The sequence below is a fragment of the Cyanistes caeruleus genome, unplaced genomic scaffold, assembly GCF_971803275.1.
Source record: "Cyanistes caeruleus unplaced genomic scaffold, bCyaCae1.hap1.1 HAP1_SCAFFOLD_76, whole genome shotgun sequence".
Classification (NCBI taxonomy): domain Eukaryota; kingdom Metazoa; phylum Chordata; class Aves; order Passeriformes; family Paridae; genus Cyanistes; species Cyanistes caeruleus.
This window is the reverse complement of record NW_028255888.1, coordinates 315,112-334,708: the sequence shown is the minus strand read 5'-3', so window position 1 is coordinate 334,708 and position 19,597 is coordinate 315,112. Positions and strand designations below refer to the sequence as shown.

General features: G+C 50.8%; 1 protein-coding gene and 1 long non-coding RNA gene across 2 annotated transcripts in view; both read right to left on the bottom strand.

Annotated features, from left to right (window-relative positions):
- The window catches only part of LOC147646881 (uncharacterized), a 450,805-nt gene that overhangs the window by 408,546 nt on the left and 22,662 nt on the right, over positions 1-19,597 (bottom strand). The gene's annotated exons all lie outside the window — the stretch shown is intronic.
- On the bottom strand, positions 146-8,633 carry LOC147646882 (uncharacterized). The gene is made up of 2 exons (XR_015281772.1): positions 648-8,633; positions 146-579 (listed from the first exon to the last, which is right to left on the bottom strand). It is a non-coding gene; the product is annotated as an uncharacterized LOC147646882 (long non-coding RNA).

The window sequence follows — 19,597 nt, the reverse complement described above, 5'->3', positions numbered from 1 at the left end:
GCACAACCACCAAAGGCCAAGGGTCTTCTGGCCATTTTCCCTGCACCACTGCACACCTGGGCAGCTTGCTGAGCACAAGCACCCTTTTCCCCCTCTTCCCCTATGCCCTGCAGACCCTGGGCAGCAAAAGAACAGTCTTGCAGTCTGTTTTTTAGAACATATCCTATATTTAAACACTACAGAAAACTGAAAACACGAAAAGGACAGACTGGAAATAAATGGAAAATGCCTGCTGGATCAGGCGGCCACAGTAGACAGAGGCTCCCAGATCACATCTCAGTGGAGCTCCAGCAGCACAGCCAGGCACAGCCCCATGGACGAGGCCGTGACCTCCATGCCCTGTGGAGCTGATCTCTCAGCCTCACGAACACAGAGATTGGAGCACGGTCTCCTGCCCTGAGAAGGTCCAGGGTTTCACTGGCCAGGCTTCCCTCCTCAAGGCTGATGTCACCTGTCATGGCTTTGTTAAGAATAATATGTTACAGTTGCTGTTTGTAAACTCCTTACTTACCTTGTACCCTGGTCCCAGGATATTAAGAATAATACGTTCCAGTTGCTGTTTGTAAACTCCTTACTTACCTTGTACCCCTGTCCCAGGATATTAAGAATAATACGTTCCAGTTGCTGTTTGTAAACTCCTTACTTACCTTGTACCCCTGTCCCAGGTTTACTTACCTTGTACCCCTGTCACAAATTGCTGTACCCCATATTTCTTGTTCTGTGTTCAGCCAGACCCTGCCCCCTCTCCCAAGTTGCTGTACCCTGTGTTTCTTGTTCTGTGTTCAGCCAGGCACTGCCCGCACTGCTCCTAGACTCCCACATGGCAACATTGTATCCCTTTCCCGAGTTGCTGTACCGTCCTGAGGAGGAAGATGACATACTGACTTTTATGCAAACGAGAGAGACCAGAGACTTATGGGATGCACCCAGACTGGAAAAGACCCCAAAACAACGAGCCACGCAAAAGGGAAGGAATAAAACCAGCACCATCTAACAAGGAAGACCCAGAGGAGTCCCCTGGCTTCTTTCCAGGGGCCGACGTAACCTCGAGGAGACTCGACTGGGATGACAGCCTAGACTACGAGCCCTAAAGAATGAGTCTTCCCGGGGACTCCCGTGAGGAAGGAAGGCCCAGCTCTGTCCTAGTGACAGAGCTGCACGGATCCTCCTCTTCTGCGGTGTCCAGTGGGAGCAGTGGCGGTGTGCGCAACCCCTCGGGCCCCCACCCCAGAGCTGTGCTGCTTAATAAAGGCCTTTTTAAAAGGAGCTGGTCTCCTGGCCCGTTTATCACAGCTTGGGGGCTCGTCCGGGATAGCCACGCCCTGAAGAGGACCAAGGACGGGACAGCTGCCCACCCTATTGGGCCTCCGGGGGACAGCTGGCTATACCGGACCCAGAAGAACAGCCTGGGATCGACATCGCAGAAGAGCACCGGATTGGGTAAGCCACCGGTGGCGGGAGTAGGAGGCGAGTGAGTGGATGTGTGAGTGAGACGGGGGCTGGCAGCTCAGACCCCCGGGGCGAGTGTGGACTGCCCAGTACCGCGGTTCCGGACTCCCGCGAGGGGGCCGGCCGGGAACGGCAGGAAGCGAAAGAGGCTCACTTGGGCCTAGAGAAACGAGTGAGGCGTCTCCTGGGGATAAAAGCCCCCCCTCTGAGTGCGCAGAGGGTACCTAAGAGAGTGAGTGGCGCACATAGGGGTAGGCCCCTCTACTGAAAAGGGCTAAACGGCCTAGGCTGCTCCGGGCGTGTGGAAGGCCTAGGTGAGTGAGAGTCACACGCAGGCAATCTAGGTAACTCCCGGGGTGGTGTGTGGGGGTGCCTAGGTTCGGTGTGAGTGAACACACCCCCCCCGCTTGGGTACTCAGACGACCTGACCGGGGAATTGGAATTGGGGGTCCCCAGGCCCTACCGGCACCAGGCGGTCAGCGAAGGGCCCTCGCTTCCCAGGGTCTGTGACACAGGACGTGCTGAAAGGCTCTAGTTGTCGCGGCTCAGTCTCGGCTCAGGGGGTTCCTGGGAAGGGAGGTCGTCAACCTGCTGCCGGAGAGCACAGGGGCAGGTAGTCTGCGCGGGCGGGCGAGGCAGCTAGAGTAATACACTCACGCATCCCTTAGCCGAAGCCATTCCCTGGTGGGCGGAGCGGCTAGGAGGCAAGGGGGAATTCTCCCACCACTCACTTACAGTCAGCCCTCGCGCAGAAGCTATTCTCACTGGGGAAGGGGGATAGTCAGGGAGCGGAGGGGCAGGGGGTTCCGGGGTGAGCCCTGCTGACCAAATCTTGTGGACGGCACTGAGACAGGGACGGGGGAAGGTCCCAGGAGCGTCTAGTGCTAGGGTCCCCTCGACGTCGACCCAGGAGTGCTCATAGTCTTCGCTGGCAAGGGGGTCAGGGAGGCGAGGCGCGAGGGGAACGGGATTGGGGTGTAGGGAGGGGCAAGCGGAACCTGCAAGCCCCGCTGGGACCTAACCCCCGGGGCAAGCGGAGACTGCAAGCCCCAGAAAATTCAAAGTGTGAGTGGAAGGCCGGCCGAGTGTAAGAAAGGGTGTGGATTCTTGTGTGAGAAGATTGAGTGTATTCCCTAGTGTGAAAGGAGGAGAGAGTGAGTTCCTAGAGTGTGAGTTTTTGTTGAGGTTTGAAAGGTCAGTTGTCCGTCATTAGAAATTTTCAGTTTGAGTAGGAGCACCTTTATAAAGTTTAATTTAAGTAAGGGCCAGTTTTAAGTTGGTTAGAAGTTGTGTTGTCTGTCAGTTCCAGTTTTATTCAAGTAGAGGCACCGTAAGTTTTTTTAAGTGAAGGCCCGGAGATAGGAGGAGCAATGGGACAACGTTTAAGTAAGAGAGTAGGTCCCAAGGGGAATGAAGAGGCCACCAGAACCATTCCCCCTGATAGCCCACTAGGGCAAACGTTAAATTGCTGGGATGCACAAGAGGCCACCAAGGGCCTAGACCGGATCAAGATGATCCATTACTGTATAGAGGTTTGGCCCAAACTAGAGATACAAGGACAGTGGCCTTGGTATGGTACTAAAGATCCTTGGATGTGCTCCCAACTGTACCAGCATCTGAAAACCAGAAGAACTGAGCCCAGAAAGAGTATCAGGCATTCTAGCCATACCTGCACCAAAAACAAAGAGGGACATAAGAAAACTCTTAAGCCTTTTTAGATATTGCAAACTATGGATGGAACAATATACCCAGAGCATCAAGTTTCTTTATGAAAAGCTAGTTGATTGTGAACCCATAAGGTAGACAGCTGAAGATGAAGCGTAATTAAATCGGCTGAAGGTTAAGCTGTCCTCAGCACCAGTTTTAAGCCTGCCTGACTTAAAAAAAAAAAGAATTTGATTTGTTTGTCAACTCTGAAGAAGGGACTGCATATGGGGTTCTGACCCAGGAATGGGGAGGATGTCGTAAGCCCATAGCCTGTCAATCCAAACTGCTGGACCCAGTAGCTTGTGGGTGGCCCACCTGCGTGCAATCAATAGCTGCTGCTGCCATTTTAATAGAAGAGGCCCAAAAGCTAACCCTACAGGGTAAGATCAGAGTCCACACACCACATGATTTAAAAACAATCTTGAGCCGAAAGGCTCAGCAGTGGCTGACAGATGCCAGGATATTAAAATATGAAGTCATCCTAATGGATACTAGCAATTTGGAGCTAGTAACCTCCAAGGGCCTGAACCCGGCACAATTTTTGTCACGGGAGCCTCTGCCTGAATTAGAACATGACTGCTTAGAATTGGTAAATCTCCAAACCAAAGTGAGGGAAGATCTGGGAGATGTACCCCTGCCCTATGGGAAGGTACTATTTACTGATGGTTCCTCCAGGGTGGTGGAGGGGAAAAGATATTCAGGGTATGCAGTAGTCATAGAGGTAGGGGAAGGAAAACTAGAGGTCCTAGAAAAAGGGAGACTACCCCCCAGTTGGTCAGCTCAGTGCTGTGAGGTTCATGCTCTAAAGAGGGGTCTGGACTTGCTAGAGAGAGAAAAAGGAACCATCTATACAGATTCAAAGTATGCCTTTGGGATAGTCCATACCTTTGGTAAGATCTGGGAGGAGAGAGGCTACCTGAACTCCAAAGGGAAGAACCTGGCACATGAAGGGCTGATTAAATCAGTATTAGAGTCCTTGACCAAACCCACAGAGATTGCAGTGGTCCACATGAAGGGGCATCAGAAGGGAGACTCTTTAGAAAGCAGAGGGAACCGACTTGCTGACCAAGCAGCTAAAGAAGTGGCCTTAGATCCAAAGGAATCAGTAAAAGTTTTTAAACTGGATGAGGTAGTAACTGAAGAGGACGGAAAGAAGGAACCAATATTTACCAAGAAAGAATGGGAAGTAATAAAAAAATTAGAACTGTCTCAAGGAGAACAAGGAGAATGGTTAACCTCAGATGGGCGAAAGTTTCTGAACAAGGCCTTAGCCCGGAAAATATTAAATGAGATACATGAACTGACTCATTGGGGAACCCAAGGGTTGTGTGATCATTTTCTGAGAGAAAACCTATACTTGGGAGCAACATCTAGCAAAGGGCCACCTGGTTAGTCAATACCAGAGATTCCACCAACCGAGCAGGTCCTGCCCAGTCTGAGTCTTTACATGTAGTAGACGGAGACAAAGTCCCAGTAGTACATGTCAGAGGTCTGCTAGGGAAGACAGTTTGGGTCAATTCTACCTTGGGCACAGACAAAACCCATTCGTGGGGTTGTCTTTGCTCAAGGACCAGGTTGTACATGGTGGATAATGCAGAGAGATGGAACAACACGATGTGTACCTCAGGGAGAACTGATCATTGGGTAAAAGGTTACTGCCATTGTCTGTATCTTAAACCACGCAGACATGAAACAGAAGGAAATGTGTAAGTGTTGAAGGTATGAGCAAGTGAAAGATGGTGTATTGAGTAAGTAAAATGAGAGAGTGGGGAATCCTGCAGCTCTCCAGCGTGGGGGGGGTCTGGATTCAGTAGCTTGTTGTGGGGCTTGACAGGGGCATGATGGATATACTGCTTGTATTTTTGGGGTGAAACAGAGGAGAAGTTTCTATGTATGTAAATGTGTGCAGAGTTGGAATGTTAGTTTTAGCAGTAAGTCGATAATAAGGGGATAAGGGGTAGAAAGTCCTGGGTTGATTATGATGTTAAATTGTATCCCCATTTGTCCACCTAACTCAGACACAGGTTCTGTATTCTTAAAATTCCATCTGAGAGTAAAAGTGAGTGGAAAAGAAGCACCAAGTCTGTTATCAGACTGTACTTGCCCCCCCCCCCCCCCCCCGCATCGGGAGTTTTGACTACAGCACAGACAGACAACAAGACACAGATCGCCTTGGCTTTCCAACTAGCCGGAGCAGAGAGGTCTTCCTGGACTGTTTTCTTTCCCTTTTCTGAAACGAATTGAGCCTGCTCTGGACTGGGGACTCGGGGGAGCACCGGGAGCTTGCACCCGTGGACTACCGGGAGCCCAGCCTGGGCAGCGGCATTTTCCAGCGCCAGAGGGACTGATAACAGAGCCAACACCGCCAGGAAAGAGACCCTCTGAAGTTCGTCATCTCTTCTGAAGGGCGAGAGGTTTTGTAATTTGATATCATTCATTTTTGTGCTGGGTAGTGCTGTGCCTGTGAAATGAACAGGTTTTTTTTTCACTTCTCTCAGAGAAATCTCTTCCCGAACTTGTTGGGGGGTGGGGGGAAAAGAGCCACATGGGTTTGCTTCCCGGGGGGAGCCCCCCCTGGAAGTTTTCTCCCAAATTTGCCCTAAACCAGGATAAAGAGGCAGCCAGAAATAGACTGAGAGAGAAAGAATATAAACAAAGACTGCAGAACTCTGCCGAGTGAGTTGGTTTAAGTGGGAGTGTTCTTGAAGTTCTTGTGGTTGTTGCTGTTAAATATTTTGATGTTAGCAAAGTTAGTTGAATGAAACCCCCCCCACCATGAACTTCTCCCACAGAACATTCTCCAAAAAGGCAACTAAATTAAAGAAGGTGGGAGAAGAAGGACCATACCATCTCTCCTGATCCCCCAAAAAGACCTAAGAGGCAAGACCGGGTGAGGCTAACAGGGAAGATGAGCCATGAAGCTCCCTAAAACAAAACTAGCTCATACCGGACTCTTAGGTGGACTGATGTTGGTCCAGCTGGTGAGCCTTGGGATGGGGGACAGTGGAGAAGCATGTATCCCCTATATGATGGAGAGGATCTAAGATCACTGATGAGGGTCCACACAAACATCAATCCCACCTGTTTTGATCACACCAAATTGGAAACCTGTCAGGAGGAAGGAAAGACATATTGGATTACTAGAAATACTGCCTCATTTAGGCAAGGTCTGCTTGGAGAATGCCCTGTAGGAGAATCCTGGCTCTGCTTTGAACAAGAGGGACTGAATGATGTAATAAAAGAAAAACAATTGAAGATAAAGAAAGGTGATCTGGATGAAACACGAGGTAAGAACCTATTCATTGACCTGATGGAGAAGAATCAGCAGAGGGTTAAACTTAACCAATTGTTGGGTATGTGGGAACACCCAGATGTCAGATATTTGGCCCTGGGAAGGGATCAGCCTAGCACCTTTAGACATTTTAAGGTGGAAATTAACTGAGCAAAAACCCCAGACAGGGAACAGGGGACGGGAACAATGGGATCTGAAAGCAAGAGTGATTGGGGAAGAATGCATTAAAAGGACAGGAAGAAGATACAAAACCCCTGTGGGAAAAATGGCCTGCAAAAGATACCTGACGGTGAAACACTCAGGCAGCAGGTGGATTCCCCAAGAACCAAACAGGTATTGGGCCACTGGGAGAAAGGAAAGGGGGTGTATTTATCATGAGGGGTACAAACTGTATGAGTGCGCAGAAAAAGGAATAAACCCTTTTTGGGGGTTAAGAGAACTCTCAAAATACTGGGAACATCCTACAGACACACAGGACACTTTCTGGAAGGCCCCTGAGTATTTATTTTGGATTTGTGGGAGCACTGCATATACCCACCTCCCAGGGGATTGGGCAGGAAGCTGCACAATTGGGATAATAAAGCCTGCTTTTTTCCTCCTACCTAAGAAATCAGGGTCATACTTGGGAGTCCCCTTGTATGATAACTTAAAAAAAAAGGCAGTCGAAAGAGGAGGCATGTAATGGACCTAGGAAGCAATCAGAAATGGAAGGGGAAGATCTGGACCCCTGAGGAAATAATTAAGACATATGGACCGGCCACGTGGGCCCAGGATGGATCCTGGGGGTATCGTACCCCAGTCTATATGTTAAACCGAATCATCCGTCTCCAGGCAGTATTAGAAGTGGTGTCAAACAGAACTGCCCTTGCTTTAGACCACATCAGCACACAATTGGCACAAACCAGGGCTGTAGTCTATCAGATTCGGCTGGCGGTGGACTACCTATTGGCAGATGAAGGAGGCATTTGTGGAAAGTTTAATTCCTCTGAATGTTGCCTGGAGATAGATGATAAGAGTGAGGTAATCAAAAACATCTCAAAAGAAATATGAAAGATAGCTTATGTGGGCACCCAGGAATGGACTCCTCTGGTGAACTCAGACTGGTGGAATGACCTTTGGTCCTTCAAAAAAGGGTGGTGGAAAAAAATAGTCTTTATTGCTGTCTGTGCATTTGCAAGTTTCTTGTTCCTGCCCTGTTTACTCCCCTGCCTAATCAAGACAGTGACTACCACAGTACAAGCAAGCATCCAGATCCCTGAAATAAAAGATAAGAAGCAGGCCAGGATCATGTTAATGGAGACTCAAAGTCAGGATCGAGAGCACAAAACTGCCAGGGAAATATATGAGCAATATCGAGAATTAAGAGATAAATATTCTCAAGAGCCAGAAGTTAATGGTTGATGCGGGCTAGAGCCCGATCAAAATATAAGAGGGGGGATATTGTTAAGAATAATATGTTACAGTTGCTGTTTGTAAACTCCTTACTTACCTTGTACCCTGGTCCCAGGATATTAAGAATAATACGTTCCAGTTGCTGTTTGTAAACTCCTTACTTACCTTGTACCCCTGTCCCAGGTTTACTTACCTTGTACCCCTGTCACAAATTGCTGTACCCCATATTTTTGTTCTGTGTTCAGCCAGGCACTGCCCACACTGCTCCTAGACTCCCACATGGCAACATTGTATCCCTTTCCCGAGTTGCTGTACCATCCTGAGGAGGAAGATGACATACTGACTTTTATGCAAACGAGAGAGACCAGAGACTTATGGGATGCACCCAGACTGGAAAAGACCCCAAAACAACGAGCCACGCAAAAGGGAAGGAATAAAACCAGCACCATCTAACAAGGAAGACTCAGAGGAGTCCCCTGGCTTCTTTCCAGGGGCCGACGTAACCTCGAGGAGACTCGACTGGGATGACAGCCTAGACTACGAGCCCTAAAGAATGAGTCTTCCCGGGGACTCCCGTGAGGAAGGAAGGCCCAGCTCTGTCCTAGTGACAGAGCTGCACGGATCCTCCTCTTCTGCGGTGTCCAGTGGGAGCAGTGGCGGTGTGCGCAACCCCTCGGGCCCCCACCCCAGAGCTGTGCTGCTTAATAAAGGCCTTTTTAAAAGGAGCTGGTCTCCTGGCCCGTTTATCACAACTTCAAGGGCTGGAAAAGAGAGCAACAGAGCCACGGTCAGATCCCAGACCTGCGGTGACCCAACGAGAGCCCCCTGCCAGGGCCATCCCAGCCGGCTCTTGCCATGGCCAGCAGGGAGCAGGGACCAAGGGGATCAGCCCGAAGCTGCTGGCCACGAATGCCCCACGTACCCCTGAAATCTCGGTGAGCTCTGCCCACGCCGCCCCTCATCCACACAGGGAGCAGAGCCCCCCGCAGCCGGGCCAGGGCTTGCAGCTCCCTCCGACAGCCGCCGCTGTCAGCCCGCTGCCCTCACTCACCTTCGGAGATGAGCTGCAGCTCTGCCTGCTGCCCCCTCAGGAGCCGCCCGGCCATCCCTGGGAACACAGAGCCTGTCAGGGCCCCAGCGGCACAGCTCCCTGCCAGCGGCGCTGCCAGCCCTGGGGCCACACGCCCTCCTGGCCCGGCAGGGCTCAGCCCGGGCCCTTGCCGCATCCTGACTCAGCCCAAGGGCACGGCTGCCAGAGGCCGGCAGCGGCCCCGAGGGCAGCCGGGGCTCCAGGGCGCCGGGCCCGGGTGCCGCTGCCGGGGCAGCAGCCGCGGCTGGGCCCGAGCTGCGGCGGGGCGGGGAGGGAGCCCGGGCTCCTGGCTCAGCCATGAACCTGATGGCCGCCTCTCGCAGCGGCTCCTGTGGGCTCTGCAGGTACGGCAGGGCCCGGCGCAGGTGCTCGGCCGCTCGGCTCCTGTCCTGTGCCAGCTGCAGAGAGCGGCAGGAGGGAAGGGTTGGCTCCGGCTGTGCCCCAGCCCCGGCCTCCCGTGCCCGCCCAGCCCTGAGGCCCGGCCAGCCCCACACACTGGGCACCAGGGGCAGGGGACTTCTCCAGCCTGAGGCTGGGGCTTGCAGGCCACCCTTACCAGGATGTCGCCCAACATCCACATGTTCTCCTGTTCCAGCTTCTGGAGATCCCTCCTCTTCAGGAACTTGGCTGCACAATGCAGCGTTTCCAGGGAGGCCTGGAGAGCAGCAGAGACCCAAAGTTGGCCCCACAGCCCAGGGCACAGGAGCCACGTCCCTGTGCCAAGGCCTGGAGGAGGCTGTGGCTGGCAAGGCACCAGGGCAGGAGGCAGCCCAGCTCCCTCCCAGAGCAACAACAGCAGCCCACGAATCCTCACCTCTGCCACACGCTGGTTCTCATCATGGCAATGGAAGAACAGGGGCAGGAGGCTCTGGCGCACAGGCATCTCCAGAGGATTTTTTCCCCTTCCCAAAAAGTCCATCGTACCTCGGAAGAGCCCTATAGAGAGCAGCTGGACCTGGCTATTCTCCTGTAAGAAAGGAAGGGTAAATGATGTTAGTTGATGTTAGCATTGTGTGCTCCAGGCTCACATTGGCACAGGCCTGAAAATCCACAGAGTACAAAGTGTCTGGGCAGCACTCAGTGCCCATGGCTGAGGGCACAGAGCCTTACGTGGTCAAAGAGCGGCAGGAGCGCCTCAGCCAGCTGCAGGGCAATGGGGCTGGGTACCACGATGTATTTGTAGGTGAATATAACGCTGAGTATGATGAGTGACATCCCAATTATGTCTGCATCTTTGTCCTGAAGTAGGTCCATGAGTGTTTCAGTCAGGCTCCACATTTTTTTCGCCTGTGTGGAACACAAGTGTGTGAAATCGCAGCTTGCTGCTGTGGCAGAACCCAGAGTACAAAGGCCAGTCCTGAAGCACTGGGGCAGCTGAAGCAGGAGGCAGGAGAGCTGGGAGCAGCTGCCTCAGAGCTCCAAGCCCAGCCAAGCCCAAGTGACTGCATTCCCCAGCTTCAGCCACTGTCCCCTTCTCACCATGGAGGGATGGTCAATGAACCTGAGAAGGGCCCTGAGCGCCAGGTGACACCTCTCCCTGCACTCGCTCTGCAGGCACCTTGAGGAGACCTGCACAACACTGTCACTGCATTCACTGGAGTCCAGGTACTCTGGGATCTGAAAGGCACAGGGCAGTGACAAGGAAGCCAGCCGGCAGAAGCCTGGAACCGCACAGGGCCGGGCCCAGGCAGCAGCACAGGGCACGGGCAGCGTCCCAGGCAGCTGCGGCTATGAGAGGGCAGAGAGCTGGCAGGCAGCTCAGGGAGGTAGTGCTGGCCATCAGGCTCACCTCCACAAGGAATGCCAGGGCGGGCAGATCCCAGCGTGGCTCTTGTGTGCTGAGCAGCCAGAGGAAGTGCAATGCAATTCTGGAACACAACCCTAGAGAAGCATGGCGCATCTCCCTGGCAGGGTAAAAATGGGACCAGGACCCTGAGCAAATCTCTGCCAGGGGACTCACTCCCATGGGCCTGGTCTTTCTCCCCAAGGATGTGAGTGGACATGGGCTCCTTGGGAGGCAGCTCCTTGTGGGCTCTTTCCTCTCCCAAGCCTTTTCCCAGTCTGCTTGACCATCCCTTGCTAACAAGGCCCTCTGGCCCACAAGCACGGGGACGGTGTTGGGCCAGGCCCTGGGCCCAGAAATGGCAGAAATGCCAGAGGCAGTGGGGAGAAGGGGGTCTCACCTGGCCAGCAGACCCACGGCACAGTGGTGGGTGTCAGCACACAGGAGCGTGTCCCAGCCACACTTGTGCTCCATTGACAGCACCACTTCCTCATGGTGCATTTGGCAGAGGAGAGACTTGAGGGTCTGCACTGCAAACCTGTGTGCACAGCAAAGTCCAGGTCATGCTGGGAGCACTGGCTTCTGCCCTTGAGATGTGGCAGGGGCAGGAGGACTGGGATGGAGCACCTGTTGGGGCTGGTGGCAAAGCCGTGTTCTTCCTGGCATCTCTTCCAGAAGTTCCAGCCCTCCTCTGGCATCTGTTCTGTGCTGAAGAACACTTGGAGGAGCAGATGCACAAAGAGCTGGGGGAAATACACTGTTAAAGCTTCTGGCCAGCAGGGCACCTGGAGGATCTTCCACATCACCACAGTTGCCTGCAGGGGACAAAGCAGTCTCAGACAGCGCTCAGTGTCCAGGTGTCCGTGTAGCAGGGCCTGAGTGTGGCAGGGAGAGGCCGGGGGAGACGCAGGGAGAGAACCTGGCCTGGTGGCCCTGAAGCTGCCCCTAGGCCAGGTTTCAGCCCAGTGCCTGAGGCAGGGAGATGCAGTGGGGGAAGGAGGGTGCAGAGCTGCTGGAGAGGCAGCCTTGGGGTGAGTGCAGGCCAGTTCCAGAAACTCACAGCCAGGGCAAAGACACCCGTGGTCTTCCAATCCGAGGTGCACCTGCTGTACTCTGGCCAGTCCCCCAGCACATCCAGGAGTATCAGGAGTGCCCTCTGTGCAGTCCTGGGCGAGCACAAGATCCTCTTCCATATGGTCATTGCAGCTCTGCGGGGTCAGAGCTCCATGTCAGGCACAGGGTCTCAGACACATCCCCATGGCCTGGGTAGCAGCAGGGAGCTGAGCTGGCTGCCAGCTCTGCCTCTGCCCACTGCCCCTCAGCAGCAGCAGCACCCAGGCAGCCCAGGCCTGTGGGGACAAGCTGCTGAGGGGCAGGGTGGCAGCATGGCAGCAGGCTCAGGGGCTGACATGCCAGGGCTGGGAAAGGGAGCAGCCAGAGGGCCCTGGAACTCTCTGTTGGTGACACACCTGGGCCAGGCTGTACAGGGCAATGGGCTGGGGAGCCGTGAGCCCTCTGGACAGGTGGGCCCCAAACCTGTCACACGTTGGGGCCACACGCAGGAGAGTAATGACCACATTGTCAGGCTGTGCCTCGGTGAGATCCAGCAGGGTCCTCTCCAGCCTGTGCTCAGCAGATTCATTGGTCATGAGCACCTGGTGGATGCACCTCACGATGGCAGGCACCTGGAGAAGGCATGGGGAGAGTTGGAAAGCTGTCAGAGGGAGTCAGGAATGTCCCCAGCTTCCCCAGAGAAGTGCTTTCCTTCTCATCACACTGCAATGGCCTCCAAGGCTTAGAGTGAGCAGCAGGCATGGCTTGGGAGGCCAAGCAATTCCTGGAGGATCAAACCCTGGCCATAGGCTGCTTACTTGCTTTGGACTGGAAAGAGCCTTCTCCAAAATCCATTTCAGCATGGTAGCACTGGTGTCAGTGGTGTAGACATCACAGTTTTCCATGGACACAGTGCCCATGATGCTGGTCTCTTCCTGCCAAATGCATTTCATGAATTTGCAAGTCAGGCAGGAGAAAGAAGGTCGGGAAGAGAGGAATATTGCATGGAGTGCTCCAAGTGCGGTGCTGGGCTGGGCAGTGCCAGCAGGCCCAGCCCAGGTGGGGATGGCTGCAGGTACCTGCGCTGTTCTGGAGATGAGGCCACAGGCGTGGTCCTGCTCTTGAGTCTGGTCCATGGCTGCATCTGGCAAAGAGCAGCCAGAGCTAAGGGGCTGCAGGAGAGGCCAGAGAACACAGCCCAGCCGTGCACTCCCCAGGCAGGGACAGCTCTGGGATGCCCCCGGTTAATGCAGCACAGCCTCTGCCAAGGCACAGCCTTGGCCCTTCTCTGGTCCTGTCCATGGGTGTGTCCCCAGAGGATGGGATGGGATGGGATGGGATGGGATGGGATGGGATGGGATGGGATGGGATGGGACAGGACCCAGGTGGATGCAGGCCCCAGCCTTGTGGCTCAGCTCTGCCACTCATCCTCCTGTAGCAGCTGGAACTGCTGCACCTCTTTAGTCGTCTGTGCTGGGGAAGCTCCAGGGCCTCCTTCTTCCTCCTCCTCCACCCAGGCCAGGTTGGGTGCTCTCAGAGCTCTCTGCTCCATGCCAGTGATTGGATTTATGGCTACTTGCAGGAGCGATGCCTTGCAACAGCTTCACGTCAGCAAGTGCTGCAGTTGTGGCTGGAAGGCACCTGCAAGACTGAAGTCCTGGCAAGACCACAGGACAAGTCCTGCTCTTGGGTCTCGAGGCCTCCTGCCACAAGGACGGGAGGCTCCTCGACAAGGACAGAGGTCTGGCCTCGAGGTCACGTGTAGGAATAACACTTCAGAAAAGCTCCGGGTCAGACAGAAGCGAGTGTGCTGTGCAGGGGCTCCTCACAGCACCGCTCTGGTGTGTCCTGTCCCGTCGCATGCACCAAGCACTGTGGTGTGGCTGTGTCACCACCAGCTCCTATGTCACCACATGTCACATGGGCCCTTTGACACCCTGTCCTGTGCCATGCCATGGTGACCATGCTGCACCATGTCACAAAGGGCCCTTGCACACACGGCCACCTGCTCTCAGGCCACCCCCAGCGCCCCCAAATTGGCCCAGTTGGAAGGAATCCCTCACTCCAAATGTCTAAGGCCACCTGACAGGATCTTTAAGAACAGCTCAAACCATCAGCAAACACTGCCCTGCTCTGCGGGCTCAGGGCAGCAGAAGGAGCCCCAGGGCTGCCGACACAGCCGCAGCAGGAAGGGCACGGGGCCTTGCACAGAAGCTGGCACGGCCTCCTTTGGACACGTCCTGTCTGGTGACCATCCTAAACCCGCACAGGCTGTGACACAGGCAGATGTGGGGAATGCAGGCATAGAAAGCTTTCAAGGCCTTGAGCATACAGGCTCCAAGATAGAGATGGATGCAAAGTTTGACCTGAGACCTTGGAGAAGGCTTGAAGCTTTAGAACTATAAAGTTGCACAGACTTGAAGTAAGAATAGAAGTTTGTAGTTTCAGCAGAAATACGCCTCATGTAAGTGAATAAATATGTTAAGCAAGCATGTGAAAAATGTTCAAGTTTAGCTTTTGAACCTGCCAGGGAGGTCCCCAGTGAACATCAAGGCAGACATGTGGGGAAGTGCAGATGATAGGGCTAACTCTGGCAGGAGAAGCTGTTCTGTGTCTCTGCTGATGGTGCCAGCAGCCTGAAGGAGCAGCCAGGAGAAGCACTGAAAGCAGAGAGGTGCAGTTTTGGGCAGCACAATATCAAAAGCTATCAAGCCATTAGACAGAATGCAAAGGAGGGCAGCAAGGATGGGACAGGGTATGGAGGGGAAGGCCTTGGTGCAGCTGAGGTCACTTAGTTGAGCCCAGAGAAGAGGAGACTAAAGAGAGTCTTTGGGGTCTTCAGCATCCTCCTGAGAGGAATCACAGGGGCAGGTGCAGATCTCTTCACGCTTGTGACCAGTGACAGGAGTCAAGAAAAGGGCAGGCAGCTGGCTCAGGGCAGGTTATATTTGAATATTAGGAAAAGGTTTTTCACCCAGATCATGGTCAGCCACTGGGACAGCTTCTCCCAGGAAATGGTGACAGCATCAAGCACCTCTGAGTTTGACAAGTGTTTGAACAACACTGAGCAGTCACATGAGGTTTTAGAAACCATGTAAACAGTCAAGGCTTGTGAACTCCAGGCTTACATCAGCATATACTTCTGATGATTACTTTAGGCAGTGTTTTCAGAAACTCGTTTTACGTCGTGTCATACTGCAATTCCTTGGAGATTGTGCAGAACATGTCATCCTTTTGTATACATTGCTTGTTAGTAATATAAAAAAGAATATTGGTGTTGGGTGACTCAGAGATAGCCAGTGTGTGTAAGGTGTAGTATACAGGGAATAAAGATAAGGAAAAGAGAAGAACTACTAATAGATACTGCTAAGTTTGGAAATGTAGATAGCATTAAGAATGAATAACACAAGAAGCAAAGTTGTTATTGAAATGAGTCCACTAGAATGTATTTCAGCATATTAGAAAGAATCCTAGAGGGTCATTTTTTGAAGCAAGGTCATGTGATTCAAAAGTGTAGCCAGTGGTAGCTTTTGTATAAATTAGAGAGTGATGAAAAGTGAGCACCTAAAGGATCTGTGTTGGAGTCTGAGGCACAGAGTGTGCCCTTGTCTCTGGTGCCTAGCTCTGACATCCAAGAAAACATTGAATTTCATTGAACAGCATGAAAACAACTTTTAAAATTAAGTAGAAAAACTAAAAGTGTAAGTTGTGTAGATCAGAGAGTTTTCTTAAGTCACTGGGTGAAAAAAGTTAAAATTTAGTGTATAAGCTAGTTTAGAAAACAGAAAACAAGAAGACAAAATGGCTACTTTAGGGTGTTGTCTCTTTTCCTTCTTCTTTCTTCTTCATCTTCTTCTTTTAGAGGTTTTTGGGTAGTAGCAGGTGTTTGGATAGAGAATGCCGCAGTGCAGCACACAACGTCTTGGGTCATAGGGTCACTAAGAAAAATAATTTACGTGTCTATACTTAATTGGGAAAGATTAAGAATAAAAATAAAAAGGCTATACAGTTCAAGGCCATTTTGTGCTATTCAGGTCACCACAAAGCTGTGGTGGACTGAACTTGTGCAGAAAGTCTGGGGAAGACCTGCCAAGTCTTTTGATAATAAATATTAATAAACACAAGAAACAAGAAGCAAACAAGCCTTTGGAGAATCTTTCCTGAAACAGAACTGAGATAAGGGAAACTCCCCTTTGAGGAGGTATCCCAGAAGGGCTTAGCCCTGAGGAGACCAAGATTCCACAGCAGCAAGTGGTGTCCCATGTCTGTCGGTCAGTAAGAGCTCAAAGGATTTGATCAAAGCCTGCCTGGATCAGAGCAGCCAGTTCCTGAAAGAAATCCATCTGGATGAAAATATCTGCTACCAAATTCCAGAGCTTCAAGGGCCCAGGACTCAGAAACATCGGATTCTGCTGGTCAGTAATCTGAAGAGATAGCCAGCAGGTCTGGTAAGCTCTGTCCAACCTAGGAGATGAGATGGAATATTTCTAAGGAGGAACAGGCAATTTTACAAAAATTAGAAAAAATAATAGAGCAGTCCTTACATGAAATTCCAACGAAAGAGTTGGAATTTTTACTGGTCTGGGTGAGAGAGAATTACCCCACCATTAGCAAGGAGCAATTGTTTGAACCCTATATATGGGCAAATGCAAATATGAGGTTAATAGAGTTAGAAACCCCGGGAATGTGTGTCCATGGAAATATGATAGAAACAAGTCATACTGTCTTTAATGTAATGTATCACCCCCTTGCCAAGGGGGTGGAACAGGGGGAGAGGAAACCCAGCCACCCAGATCCGAACTGCCCTTTCCAAAAGCAAGGGAAACCCCCAAATCCCTCAACAGCGTGGGAGCCTCTGATCCCAACCCCTCAGAGGATTTGGGAAAAGAGGGAGAGGTGTGGGGGAAAGCTGAAAAAGCAGAGGGTGTTGCGATTACTATGGAAAGCAAAGTGAGCAGTTTGGAAAAGTACTAAAAAGTACTAAAATCCGTAGATTCCTAAAAGGGATTTATCTCCTAAAAAGGAATTCCTCTCTAAATAGGGGATTTTAGAATTTTTTAGAATTTTAGAACTTTTTCCGAATGGTACAAAACCCGTTGGAGGCTCAGCCGTTTATGAAACTGAAGCCAGAGCGAATTCATGGAGCAGCAGCGCTGCCTTGTGGGCAAAAAGCATCACAGCAGCTTCTAATTTTTTCTACAAATACAATCGAGAATATTTTAGACAAAAACGACGCAATATCAACAACAGCAGGCGAAGGAATTCCTCTGTCATCGATTCAAATGCCACATTCTCTGCTTCAAGCCGATATTTCAGCTTTTCAAAAGACTGCTCCAAAGGACTGGTTCTCAGGACAGGACATCTCTTCTTCGACAAGATTACAATTTTCTCCTGTTTTTCAAGATTTAAAGGAAGCTGTGTGCATTCACAATCCACAAACACTGTATTTTTCTACTATACCTACAGCTCCTCAACAACCAAAGCTACAATCTATATCAAATCTCCCTCAAAGAGGAGGGGGAGGACCTGATATGCAGGTACTTCTCAAGGAAGGTGCTGATGCTTTCAGAGAAACTGAGGACATTACAGTATTACCAGTGAGGCTTGGAAGAAGAGATGATGTTCCTAGATGGGAGCCTGTGGATTGCTGTCTTTTAAAGGATTTATTAGATGCTGTGGAAGGAAAAGGACTTGGTTCTCCATATTTTCAGCATTTATTAAGAGGTCTTTTCCTCAGCCATGAAATGACACCATATGACTGCAAGTATATAGCCTCAACAATTTTCACAGATTCACAATATATACTGTGGAATTCAAGATGGAGAAAAGCTCTCCTTGAACTGAGGAACAAATATGCAAGAGGACCGTATGCAGACATCACAGCAACTCAAATGGCAGGAGTAAATGTGCCGTATCACAAGCCAGAAATTCAAATAGCAGATCTGCCTCCAGAAGTGCTTTGAGATGTTGTAGAAGCATCTGAAAAGACACTGCTGCAAATTCAGCCTACTGGAACCTCAGAAGGCATCTACACAGAAGTGAAGCAAGACCCTTCAGAGCCTTTCACTACCTTCATTGATCACCTCACACAGGTGATTGACCAGCAGGTGATGGATGAAAAGGTGAAGCCACACATGCTTCAAGGCCTTGCCTTCGCAAATGCTAATGCAGAGTGCGGACGTACTGAGAGTGCGTTGCCTGGATATCCAACCATGGAAGAAATGATAGAGGCATGTAGCAAGATAGGCACTCCGCATGTTGCGAGTGTTTCGACAGAAGAATTCGAGAGAATGCTCGAAGAACAACTCAAAGGATTTATGAAAATAGTAAAGAGTATGGAGTCAGGTTTTCAGTGACTCAGCTGTGCAGGTATGATGGAAGCATCGCTTCATGAGGGAGCATGCTTTCCATGTGGGAAACTGGGAAACATGAAAAAGAGCTGCCCATTGCAGAAAAAAGTACAAAGCCTTTGTCCCAGGTGCCGAAGAGGAAAACATCATCCCAGCCAATGCTATTCAAAAACACATGTAGAGGGAAAACCTCTAGCTCTGCTGGGAAACTCCAAAAACAGTGCAAAGAGTCACCACATGATGACACAAATGGAGATGGAGCGACAGCCTCAAAGTCAATTCCATTAAAGGCCTCCGGTCAGAGAGTGATCATCAGGGAACGCCAATCAGATTCCCTCAGCAAGACCATTTGTCAATTTCCCAGTGATCCAGGCTTATTGCCACCAGGTGCACAATGTGAATTGGCAACGTCCAAGTTGGTTTGTTTTTTGAATGAAGATCATGCGGTACTCCATACAGGAGTCTCCGGAACATCGAAAAAAGAGGCAAGACTTCCTGATTATAGGCAAGGACAGATGCAGTATTTTGGGGCTTGTTATTTATCCATGTGTTGTTTCTGCAGACCAGAATGAAGAATTGACGGTTTTAGCTCAAGCTTTACGTCCTCCATGGATCCTTTCGGCAAAAACTTTAGTAGCTAAAGCCATTGCTTTGCCTCTGCATGCAAATTATCCAATCAGACCATTGATCAGCAGGCAAGTTTTATCTATTAATGAGTCTACTGAAGTTCATGCCACCTGGGTAAAGCAGATAAGTCGTGATAGACCTGTAATCACCTGCAACTTGACATAAAATGGCAAGACAGTGTCAATTCAAGGGATGATGGACACAGGTGCCGATGTCACAGTCACCTCACATCTCTTCTGGCCCCAGGAATGGAGCTTAAAAACTCCTTTGAGTACCCTTTCAGGCAAAAAAGGAAAAGGATATGCTTGTGTCTCCACAGGTGCAGGACCAAAGTGGGTTCCTGCAAAGTGCGTGAAACCGTATCAAGCTGAGAAACAAGCAGACGAAGACTCCAGAAATCAAGAAGCCAGTACGCAAACATGATTTAGCATGAAAACAGCATTCAACATCTTAGACATTGAACAAACAGCGTGCAAAATTTATGGACTGAGGACTTTGTGAGGGAGGGGTGTTTAATACAGAAATTTAAGAACTTTTGCGAGAGATAAGGTTGTTGAATAAGATCAATTAGCCATTGTATTTGTGCCTTATCTTTTGTTGGTTGCCTTATGCAACACAGTTTTGCCATGAATCAGTCGAGAGAAAATGTCTGGAGAGCTTTGACCAATGTGTCAAATCTAGACATCATCTGCTTGACTCATTCAGGGTCAGGGAAGCCATTCTAAAACAAGTAATCAAAGAAAAAAGTTGGGTTTTTTGGCAAAGAGAAGGGGGAGATATAGGAATCCAGAAATGGAGAGACATTACTCTGTTTGTCCTATTTTCCAAAACAGTATCAATCCTATTTGCCATTG